This window comes from Podarcis muralis, chromosome 5, assembly GCF_964188315.1.
Source record: "Podarcis muralis chromosome 5, rPodMur119.hap1.1, whole genome shotgun sequence".
Classification (NCBI taxonomy): domain Eukaryota; kingdom Metazoa; phylum Chordata; class Lepidosauria; order Squamata; family Lacertidae; genus Podarcis; species Podarcis muralis.
Genome location: NC_135659.1, coordinates 30,539,531 through 30,551,076, shown reverse-complemented (window position 1 = coordinate 30,551,076; position 11,546 = coordinate 30,539,531).

Genomic DNA, 11,546 nt, shown 5'->3' with positions numbered 1-11,546 from the left:
TGTACTCTTTATTGCAATTGTTAAGTGTGAACAGTTTAATTATTATTTGCTGGTATTTAATTTTACTGTTTACTATTATTTTCCAATGGATTATTGAACATTGCTTTGTTTGATATAAGTTGTGTATTTTAAAGTTATTTTTGTATCAGATCAGATTGTTTGTGATCTTTGCTGTCTATTTTGCTGTTTCTTCTGCTTGTAAACTGCCATGTGTATAGAAAGGCGGTGTACAAATTAAAAGTGGGGTTGGGGGGGAATGAAATGAAATGGCGCTGAATAGAGTTCTTAATGTTGAATCCTGGTTCAAGTTAAGCGTGGGTAATTCATTATCTAGCCTTGGTACGGGATCCAATATTTTATTTACTTCCCACATGCCATCCCTTTAAAATTACAATTTCACACTTTTCAAGGAAGGAAAGGAGATTTCACATAAAAGAAGTTGTTTAGGAAGAGGTGGCACTTTAGGCAAAATATATATAAAAAATAAATTAGAATAGTGCAGCACTTGATTTCAAACTGTTATAAAGCCCCACTGTTATTAGCAGTGAAGTGACTGAAATGTGCAGTTGTGTGATGGAAGTCATGGCAATGACATAGACTTACTTAGCATTTTAAAAACTTTTACAAGGCAGCCTTAAAGACATTGACAGGAAATATATTCAAGCTGTCAAATACCAGGGAAGGAAAAAGGCACCCGGTCAGAAGTAAGATAAACTGACACATGTAATGTGTGGTAAAATTAGAAATTCCACAGCACAGCACTAGCAAACCTGCCCAATAGAACATATGAAATACTGTATACATTCATAGTGCAGCATCTACAACAAACAGTTATTTTGACACACACACACAAAACAAAATTACCATACCTCAATTTTATATGTTTATTTGTCACTAATATTTTTATGAACTTGATTTTTTAAGAAAAAAAATACAGTCCATTTACTAAAACGTTCAACCCATGTCTGTCCTGAGCTAATTTCAGTCTAATGCAGAAACAGCACAAGAACCATATCTTCCAACACTCAGCTTCATGGGGGCCATGTTGGAAGACTCAGGACAGACAAAAGAAAATACTTCACACAGTGTGTCATTAAGTTATGGGATTCACCACCCTGGATAGCTCAGTTGGTGCTGCTGATAATGTCAAGGTTGCAGGTTTGATTCCTGAATTGCAGGGAGTTGGGCAACTCTATGATTCTGTGTTCCAACTCTATGGTTCTATGATCTATGATGCAATGATGGCTGCTAACCTGGGTGGCTTTAAAAGAGGATTAGACAAATTCATAGAGCTTGAAATAGCATGAGACTCTTCATCTCAGGGTTGTGGGTTCAAGCCCCATGTTGGGCAAGAGATTGGATTGGCAAAAGGTGGGATGGTCATCTGTCATGGATGCTTTAGTTGAGATTCCTGCATGATCCCTACCAACTATACAGTTCTGAATCTAATATTCTATTATCTGGCTACTAGCCACAATGGCAATGTCCTTCTTCCACAGTCTAGGGCAGTATGCCTCTGAATACCAGTCGCTGAGAATGATTTATTTAGCGAGATTTATATACCGCTTCATCAAATAACATCTGTACACAGTTGTCATTTCACCTTGAAGAATTCAACAACCCACTCCTCCCCCAGTTCACCATGCTACTCTTGGAAGAAGCAGGAAAAATTCTGTGCATGTGAATGGAAAGAATGCACATAAAGGCTATGTTGATGTATATTGCCTCAGCAGTTGGAGGCAGCTACTTGCTGATCATCAGTTGTTGGGGAACAACAGCAGGAGAGGGCTAGTCCCCTCATAGACTCATACAGCTGGAAGGGACCCTGAGGATAATTTGGTCCAATCCCTTGCAGTTCCGGAATATGCAGCTGTCCTGTACAGGGATAGAACCTGAAACCTTGGCATTATGAGCACCACGCTCTAAGCAACTGAGCTATTTCCTCTGGTCAGTGCTATTTTTCTAGAAGAAGTCCAAAGCTCACCATGGACTTCTCCCTTGTTCTCTTAGAATGGCAATGGAAGCTACCTGAGAGGTGCCGGAACTGAGTTCCGGCTGGAAAAAAAGCCCTGCCTCTGGTCAGGAGACCAACTCCAGGGGGACAAGGGGTCTTCAGACCCACCAAAATCCTTGGCCAAGGGGCTGGGCCCTTTCAATGTTGAGGGGGTGGAGCAGGCTCCCAAAGTTTGGCTATCCTGACTGTCGACTTCCAGTCGCACGTGCGATGCGCATCTGCATGTGCCTGTTGTTATGACCCTCTGATGAACCTGGAGTGACAGCACTACACAGGAAGGTACTCTGGACCCCTGGCACTATGGCGTGACCCTGCTGGCGAGCCCCACACAGCTTCCCATGCTTGCCAAAGGGTCGCACAAATGCTGGTACCTGCTGACAGGCTCAGTGCACCAGAGCAAGACGGGCACAAGAGCACGACCCTCTGCGGAGTGTAGCTTGCTGGTGTTGTGTGTATGTTTATGTCAATAGGGTTGACATCCTATGATTCTTCTTCTTCTTCTTCTTCTTCTTCTTCTTCTTCTTCTTCTTCTTCTTCTTCTTCTTCTTTCTTCTTCTTCTTTGTATTCCCTGCCCATCTGACTGGGTTTCCCCAGCCACTCAGCTTCCAACATATACAAAAGCATAATAAAACATTAAACATTTTAAAAAAAAATCCTTATACAGGGATGCCTTCAGATGTCTTCTAAAGGTTGTATAATTACTTATCTCATTGGCTCGGGAGTCGCATAACTCCATACTCTCCAACATTTCTCCTTTGAAAATAGGGACATCCTAAGGAAAAGCAGGTGGCGCTGTGGGTAAAAGCCTCAGCACCTAGGGCTTGCCGATCGAAAGGTCGGCAGTTCGAATCCCCGCGGCGGGGTGCGCTCCCGTCATTCGGTCCCAGCGCCTGCCAACCTAGCAGTTCGAAAGCACCCCCAGGTGCAAGCAGATAAATAGGGACCGCTTACCAGCGGGAAGGTAAACGGCGTTTCCGTGTGCGGCTCTGGCTCGCCAGATGCAGCTTTGTCACACTGGCCACGTGACCCGGAAGTGTCTCCGGACAGCGCTGGCCCCCGGCCTATAGAGTGAGATGGGCGCACAACCCTAGAGTCTGTCAAGACTGGCCCGTACGGGCAGGGGTACCTTTACCTTTAAGGAAAAGCTGGACATTCCAGGATCAAATCAGAAACCGGAACGGCTTCTGTAAATCCGAGACTGTCCCTGGAAAACAGGGACGCTTGGAGGGTCTGTATGAATATCCTGGTCATGGCTATAGCTATCTTTACATGTATGTAGTAGTCTTCACGTATGTAGCAGCATAGACTGAACTAATGGCCAGCGAGAGAGGAGGCATTAGGCCTTAAGTTGTGAGAACAGGCTTCAGTGTCCCAAAGTACTTCATGGATCAACGCTGTTAATGTCACCATTAACACAAGAACTCTCTCGGGTGTGCCAAACAGAATACACCCTTAACGTCTTCACCGGAACCAACAACACCATTTCCAAGCTACCAGCGGTGCAGACTCAGGAAAAACACCAGTTTAAATTATAAACTTTATAGATACATATATATATATATTCAGCAGCATTTCACACTTGGCACATGGTGAAAACTGTTCCTCACCCTATGAAGTCTGAGGCCGTTGTGCTGAGGGAAAACAAGTGCTACTGAAGTTAGAGCGGACCAAATTCATCCTTGATGTAACTCCATGGACATGGCTGCCCATCCCACCAGGCGTGCCTTTGGCCTGTTGTGCCTTTGCTGCTGTGGGTTAGAAATTCTGCTTCGCACTGCCTTCGCCCTTCCTTTTCACACAGGAGGACTTCACAAAAGCTCTACTTGCAACTAATTTGTACATTTAGTGCCCTGTTAGGGGAGGACAATGTGTGCACAGAGAAACGACAACTCTTCTCTCTCTCTCTCTCTCTCTCTCTCTCTCTCTCTCTCTCTCTCTCTCTCTCCGTGTGTGTGTCTTTCTATCCCTAATTGCGCGCACACACAAAATTGGCTTGGCAAATTACTCTCAGCTTTATAAATCCTGACAGTTTTCCTTACAGAGCCCTAACCTTTTTAAAAAGATCCATCCTGAAGTCCCGTGAAATAAACTGACTTTGACTAGAAAAAGATGTGAAGCAGCCTTATGGTTACATTGGTATTCTTCTTCAGAGATCAGGGAAAATATGACAAGTCTGACTCCTATTATATTATATAGCATATCCCATTTAACAGCGCTAGAGCCGAACTGTGAAGGCATATCCTAAGATATTTTCACTTCACGCATTTGACATTGGCATTAGTTATTGCATTTAAGAGACAGTCAGCTGTTTATTGCTATTTCCTCCTCGCTGTGAATGTTAACCACAGAAGGGGAATATTTGATGTTGCAAATTACTCAGCTTCCCTGTCTTCATTTCCCTTTTAGTATGCAATTATTTGTTTGGTTTCACTGAGAAAATGAAATTTCAAGGGCATTTCAAGGAAAATAAACAAAGTACAGCCCTAAAAGCGGGGGGCAGTCGGGGGGGGGGGAGAGGGAAGAGGAGAGAGGCTGGACTTTGCATTCAGGAAGAGCACTCCAGTCATGCATATGTATGAATCAACAAAATCAGGTTAGAAATTGGAAATTGCACTCCACACACTAGAGCATTTTTCTTGCTCTAGAGATCTTTGCTATAGATTTGAAGGAATATATATATATATATATATATATATATATATATCCAGCAGCGTGACTAGAACAGATGTTTTTTATGGACTCAGCTTGTTAATAGTCTTTTTACCTTCTCCTAAGGACTTAAAGCAGGCACCTCGCTTGTCCTGAATATTTGAAATCCTGTTAACATTGTCCAAAATGTGCACTAACAAGCTGCAGTGAAAATGCTGGTGCCTTCTACATGGCTCAGAAGGGGGAGGGGGTTGCTCCACTTCTTCTGCAAGCTTGCCTAGCCTGCTCCCATACAGAAGGCGAGGTTTCAAAACTGGAAGCATGGCGTGGAAAGTTAGCTAAAAAGTCAATCTGATGAACGGCAGGCTGCTTCAGAATCATGCACCACACAAACCATGGGAACAGACACATCCTTCTATGCATACTTACTTGGGAACACATCCAATTGAAAATAGTAAGTTGAGAAAACATGGATAGGGCCAGCCGACATCATAGATTGTCTGTCTCACATTTAGTGGATGGCAAACCAATTGGACTCTAGTTGGATGAGTTTTAAAAGGAATACAGCACATTCATAGAGCATTGGGCCTATTTGTCATTAGCTATTGGATATGACAGTGAAAAAGAACCTCTTGAGGCAGATATGTGGTATAATGGTTAGAGCATCAGATTAGGGTTGGCTAAGGATGCTCCCAAGCTGCTCATGGAAGCCTTGGTGAAGGAGGGCAGGAATGAGGGACCAGTGATGGAAAACTCCAACTCCCAGCTCTCATAGAGGTCTGGGGCATGGGAAAGAAGGTTGACCAGAGACCACCTTGTCTGGCCCCACCACCCAGAGCCCAAGCCAGCAATCACCCTTCTGGTGGTGTTGCACCTCCCAGCCTTACGTCCAAGGCTCTTCTAGCTCGCCCAACCCCCCACTCACCCTTTGTGGTGGAGACCGATGCCTCTGATAGGACAATGGGAGCTGTGCTGTTGCAAGCTGGGAAGGGAGGGGAGTTCATTCCATTCTAAGAAGCTGCTCCCAGCAGAAGAGAACTACATGGTGTGGGAGAAGGAGCTGTTGGCTATCAAGGATGATTTTGGCGTCTGGCAGCACTTCTTGGAAGAGGCTGAACATACAGCGGAGGAGTGCACACAGATCATTGGAACCTAGAGTATTGGCAGATGACCAGACATCCTAACCAGCACCAGATCTGTTGGCTGCAGTTCCTCCAAATAACATACATTCCCAGCAGCCAGAATCGATGAGTGGATGTGCTCTCAATGAAGCCAGAGTATGGTGGGTAGTCCCATGCACCAGGGCCCAGAGCAAATCCTATGGTTAGAGCAGTTGGAGCTGACTGGATCAATGGTACCATGGAAAACAGAGCTCAAGGAACAGATACAGGCAGACGATATGCCCCAGAGAAGCTGGCCAGGCTGGGAGGAGGAGACTGGTGAGACAGAGGGGTTCTCAGAAAGGGTTGGCTAGCTTTACTATGAAGAGGCACTGAACTACCTGTTGGGGAGCTCCTGGGTGAAAGTTCCACATCATTGTCATGACAATCCAACCACTGGGGCAGTGTAAGACTGTGACCCAATAGTTCTGGTGGCCATGGGTATGGAAAGATGTTAAGAAGTATGTCCATGTCTGTGAGACATACCAGAAAGCTGAGCTCTCCAATGAGTTTTCAGCTTGTTTGCTGCAGCCAATGCCCCCCCCGGGGGGGGGGGGGTTGTGGGAAGCCATAGCCACGGACTTTATCACTGACTTGCCTTACTCCCAGAGGTAAACTGTGATCTGGCTGGTGGTGGATCTGTTTATGAAGATGGCACATTCCATCCATCCATCCAAGGGGTTTCCTAATGCCAGGGTGACTGCACAGATGTTTGTGGACCATATCTTCAACCTACACGGGCTCCTGTGGTGGATTGTCTCTGACCAAGGAACCCAGTTCAATGCCCAGTTCTGGAAGGCACTCATGGAGGTGGAGCTGTGCTTGTCTTCCACCTGCCACCGAGCTACAAATGACGAGGCAGAGAAAATGAATACAACTGTACTTTTGTCTGGTTGGCAACTTGCCTGGTAAGGCTTTCAACTTGCCTGCTAAGGGTTCTAGCTTGCCTGGAAGAATGACAGAAATCGGTGCACAGCTGTGTGTATCAACTGCATATTGTACAATGGCAAAGTTCATATTTGTTGCTCTATCCACTTATTTTTCTGAGCATGCCCACTTTTGCCTCTGACCTGGACCCCACTGATATGTTGCCCCTGAAAGGTAGACCAGGAGAGAATGTGGCCTTCAGCTGTGAAGGGTTCTATGCACACCTTCCTTGCGTATATCCCATTGAACTTCCAGGTAGACATGTATAGGATTGCTCTATGGATCTTGTTGAAGTCAATGGAGGCCTTCTGACAGTTTCAGGATATGTGATATGAAACTGTGTTAAAAGGAACCAGGTGCCCCATTTTATATTCTGCTTTTTATAGCAAGAACAGGAGGGCTATACCGTTCAATAAAGCCTGATATTTTATGTGGAACATGGATTAGTACTGATGAAACGACAGTGAAGCACAAATTGGGATTTTCTCCCTGTCCTTGGCAGCTCACTGTGGTGGCAACTGCATGGTGTTATTAATTAATAGGCAAGGCAGAATCTGGTTCCTCAAAAGTGCACGAGAGTGTTACTTTCTTAAAGACAGTTTTATGAGGTATGATTTATATGAAAGTGAAATTGTATTGGTAAGCAATTAAGATAGACTTAGTGTAAATCTCTTCCCAAAGGAACTGTGCAGAACACTTGTCATATTCCAAATTATTTCTTTCGAGCATTATCTACATCTAGCCCAGATAGGTGACCAGGTGAGGATTTCACCGATAATTGTGCAATTTCTTGTCTTATTAATGCTGAACTTTGCACTGCAGTAAGACCTGGGTTGACGTGAGCACATGATAAAAATGGATGATAAATAATCTCAAACTCATTACCTAATTTACCTAAAAGAAAGAAACATAGCATCTCTTTGGATTCTTTAAAGTTGATCATCAGAAGTCTTGGTGTACATATCTTTTCTAGAATTATGCTGAAATTATACACTGGTAAGAAGAAGCTGTCTAATCCAACCAGGACTCTATTAATTTGTGTCCAGACTCATTAATCTTGCCTAATTCATGTCAGTTGATTACATTTGAACCATGACCTCTGGCTGCATGGGGGGTTTTGCACAAAAATCTCCCAGGATCAGTATAAAATCATGGTTTGGCATGAGTCCACAGGCTCCTGGCATTGTCTGTGCAACTGACTCACCAATATCATCAGCAACAGCAGCTGCCGTATTTGTGTGCACATGCCTGAATGATAGGTTCACAGCTCTTTTAAGGCAGATTTTGAAAGAAGTTTATCAAAAGAAAGACTGAATCCTATTAGGATTACAGCTGTGTCCCTCTCTGAATCAAGCGATTGCAAATCTCAACCTTTCCATTCCGTTTCATAAGCAAGTGTGGTGCAGGGTGTTGGAATAACCTATGCAAATACTTAAAACGGCACAGGGAGATTGCCCAGTGATATTTGCTATTGCTTTCTCTTATATCATTCTGTGAGATGCATTCGTGTCTTTTAGGTTTTGTTTCTATAGTTGTAATTTGTTATTTGAGAGCTTTTAATATTACACATAACATGGGGAAGGGTAACCCTGAAAGGCAGCCTGACAGTAAAACTGATACTATTATTATTATTAATCCACAAATACACTGTCGTCATCATTTTGTATCTTTAAGTACGTTGTTGTTGTTGTTGTTGTTGTTGTTGTTGTTGTTGTTATTATTATTATTATTTCTGTTCTCCCCTTCTTGGGCTGGAGGCTTTGCAGGCGGGCCCCAGGCCTCCTCTGTGAACCAGCATATTGCGGGCCGGATCATCCTCCTGCCGCCAAATTGGCCAATGGCAGCAGGAATTAGAGGGCATTCCCCTGTGCACCAACTGACCAATAGCAGCGCTTGGCCCCGCACCCAGGGCAAGGATAAATTCCTGGTCTGCTGGGGCTTTCGGCTTCTCTCATGCCATGCTGGTTATGGACCAGTTTGCTTTGTGGGATTATAATTATTTTAGCTAACTTTCAATAGGTCTGCTTCAGAAGGGTTAGGAAATAGAAGAAAATCACTTGTCTGTAGTAGACACTTCTTTAAAGAAGTGCAGTGTCTTGTAGCATGGAGATTTCGTCTTGCTAAATAGGATCATAGATTGAGTCCAGGTTTACCCAGGCAACAAAATTTGGTGGTATGAAGCTGTGGTGATGGCACTGACTGCCACTTCATGCTGTAGCTGTGGAATGCTATTTTTTAAAATGCTCCTGAGGTATAACACTGACTGCACCATTTCGAGTTGTAGGTGGGGGATGAATTTGCTGTTGTTGTTCAAATTTTTGTGACTCCCCCCCTTTTTATATACAAACCATTCATAGTTCCCTATTCCACCCCCAAATACACATAGATATCCCATACATTTTCAAATTTTCCAGAGTTGTACAGAAATAGGTTGCCATTTCCGAATACACCTGATACATTACGATACGATACGATACAATAATCTTTATTGTCATTCTCCCATACAGAACAATGAAATTGAAAAAAATCTACATCAGACATTCAAAAACCAACAAGCCTGCTATCCCAGCTATCCCAGCCTGGTTAGCCCCCTAAAAATTTCGATATCCCATAATTAAATAAAATACACTCCTGTAGAGACTACCTTACACTGCGTTTAAAACCAAAATCGCATTTGGATAGAAACTGTTTCTCAGGCAGCTAGTCCTAGTCTTTATGGAGAGCCAGTGTGGTGTAGTGGTTAAGAGCAGTAGACTCATAATCTGGTGAACCAGGTTCGGGTCTCTGCTCCTCCACATGCAGCTGCTGGGTGACCTTGGGCCAGTCACACTTCTCTGAAGTCCCTCAGCCCCACCTCACAGGGTGTTTGTTGTGGGGGAGGAAGGGAAAGAAGAATGTTAGCCACTTTGAGACTCCTTCAGGTAGTGATAAAGCGGGATATCAAATCCAAAGCCTTCTTTATAACCCTGTACAGTGGTACCTCACAAGACGAATGCCTCGCAAGACAAAAAACTCGCTAGACGAAAGGTTTTTCCGTTTGCGAGTTGCCTCGCAAGACGAATTTCCCTATGGGCTTGCTTCGCAAGACGAAAACGTCTCGCGACTTTGTTTCCTTTGTCTAAATAATAATTCGCAAGACGAAAAATTCGCTAGACGACAAAACTTGCGGAACGAATTAATTTCGTCTTGCGGGGCACCACTGTACCTTCTTCCAGAAGGCAGAAGCTGAAAGAGATCATTTCCGGGGTGCACACTATCCTGCACTATCTCTGCAGCTTTCTTATGACACCTGGAAGCATAGATTTGATCCAAGGTGGGAAGAGTGCACCCAATTATTCTCTCCGCAGTCTTTACAACTCTGGACAGCAGCTCCCAAACCACACACACAGACCATAAGTTGAGGTGGCGGTATGGACTGTTCCACTGCAAGTTTTAGGCGCAGGTCACATTTTTGAGCTTTCCTCCATGCAAAAAGCAAAACCCTCCTTGCAAGTTGCAAAGCAAGCACGCACTAAGCACAACAAGGAGGAAGCCTGCTCCAATTCCATCCTTATTCTCGTCTTCTATTGATGGGGTTTCTTTTACAGGCAAGAAGGTTTTAAAAAATGCAGTCTCCCAGCAGCCGCCCGAAGTGGAACAGTTCATTCCCCCATCTAAGGTTTCTACCACCTCATTCCCACCTCATTGTGCTGCATGTATAGACCAGGCTTGAGACTCATCATTACACATACTTTTCTTGGGAAAATAAATAAGACATGTCCAAGCAGCCTTCTGACATCTCATTACATTACTGCTAGCTTTCACCATTACTGCTGAAAATGAGTCCCCGTATCATCATCACTCCCCAAGTATACGTGTTTGGGTATTCAGCCTAAGTTCACACTCGAGGCCATTTTAATGGCTCAAGATCATAATGGATTTTAACAAGTTTACTGCAGCATTTGCAAGGCAGGGGGCAGTTCAGAGAGAAATTCTCTTTTTTCCCTTTTCTTTTTCATAATGTAACTTTCTGAATTAGAGACTGGAGTGTCATAACCATGGAATTGCTAAGGACTTGTCTTGCTGATTTTGCTGCATTTGTGACAATCCTTATAATGATTCGAGAGCTCTTTTAGAAACAAGAGCTGCTGTGTCCTTTGAGAAGATCCCAATTTATAGTTGGCCAACAACGGCAGCAGAAGATCATCATCATCAAAATGTAATCATGTCTTTTTGGGCTCCTTTCGCCCAGAAGAGAGCCTTTTAAGAAGTTGCTGTGCTCTGTTTACGCCATGTTTTTCAACAGCACATAAACAGTGAAGCAAATTGTAGCCCTTACGTACCAATGGAGAAGCAAGAAAGGGGACATTAGACAGATTTATGCACACAGAAGCAACCAGGCATTATAATTAAGCATTTTCTCCATAAACAAATCATATTATTTAAGGACATAGGTTTCTGGAACTGCTGCTGCTCTGGACCAGAACTCGAAAATAAACTCTGTTTGGTCTCCTTCTCTTTCATCTCTCCTCCCCCAAGAGAAACCGAGTGAGGCAGCTGGCAAACGGCTGGGTTGTGTCCCACCAGAATGATCCCATCAGGCACACTAACTCCTTGCCAGCCTTACCTTCTCCTTCACGGCACGAATGAATGGATTCTCTGCACAGTAATTCTACTCTATAGCATGGCCACTTTGATAAGATTAGGGCCATTTTAATATGAATAAAGGAGGCAGTTGCTCAGTAGGGTATAATACAGAAACATCGCTGTCAGGGGCTAACCAGTATGGAATGGCCATTCACAATCAGATTTCCAT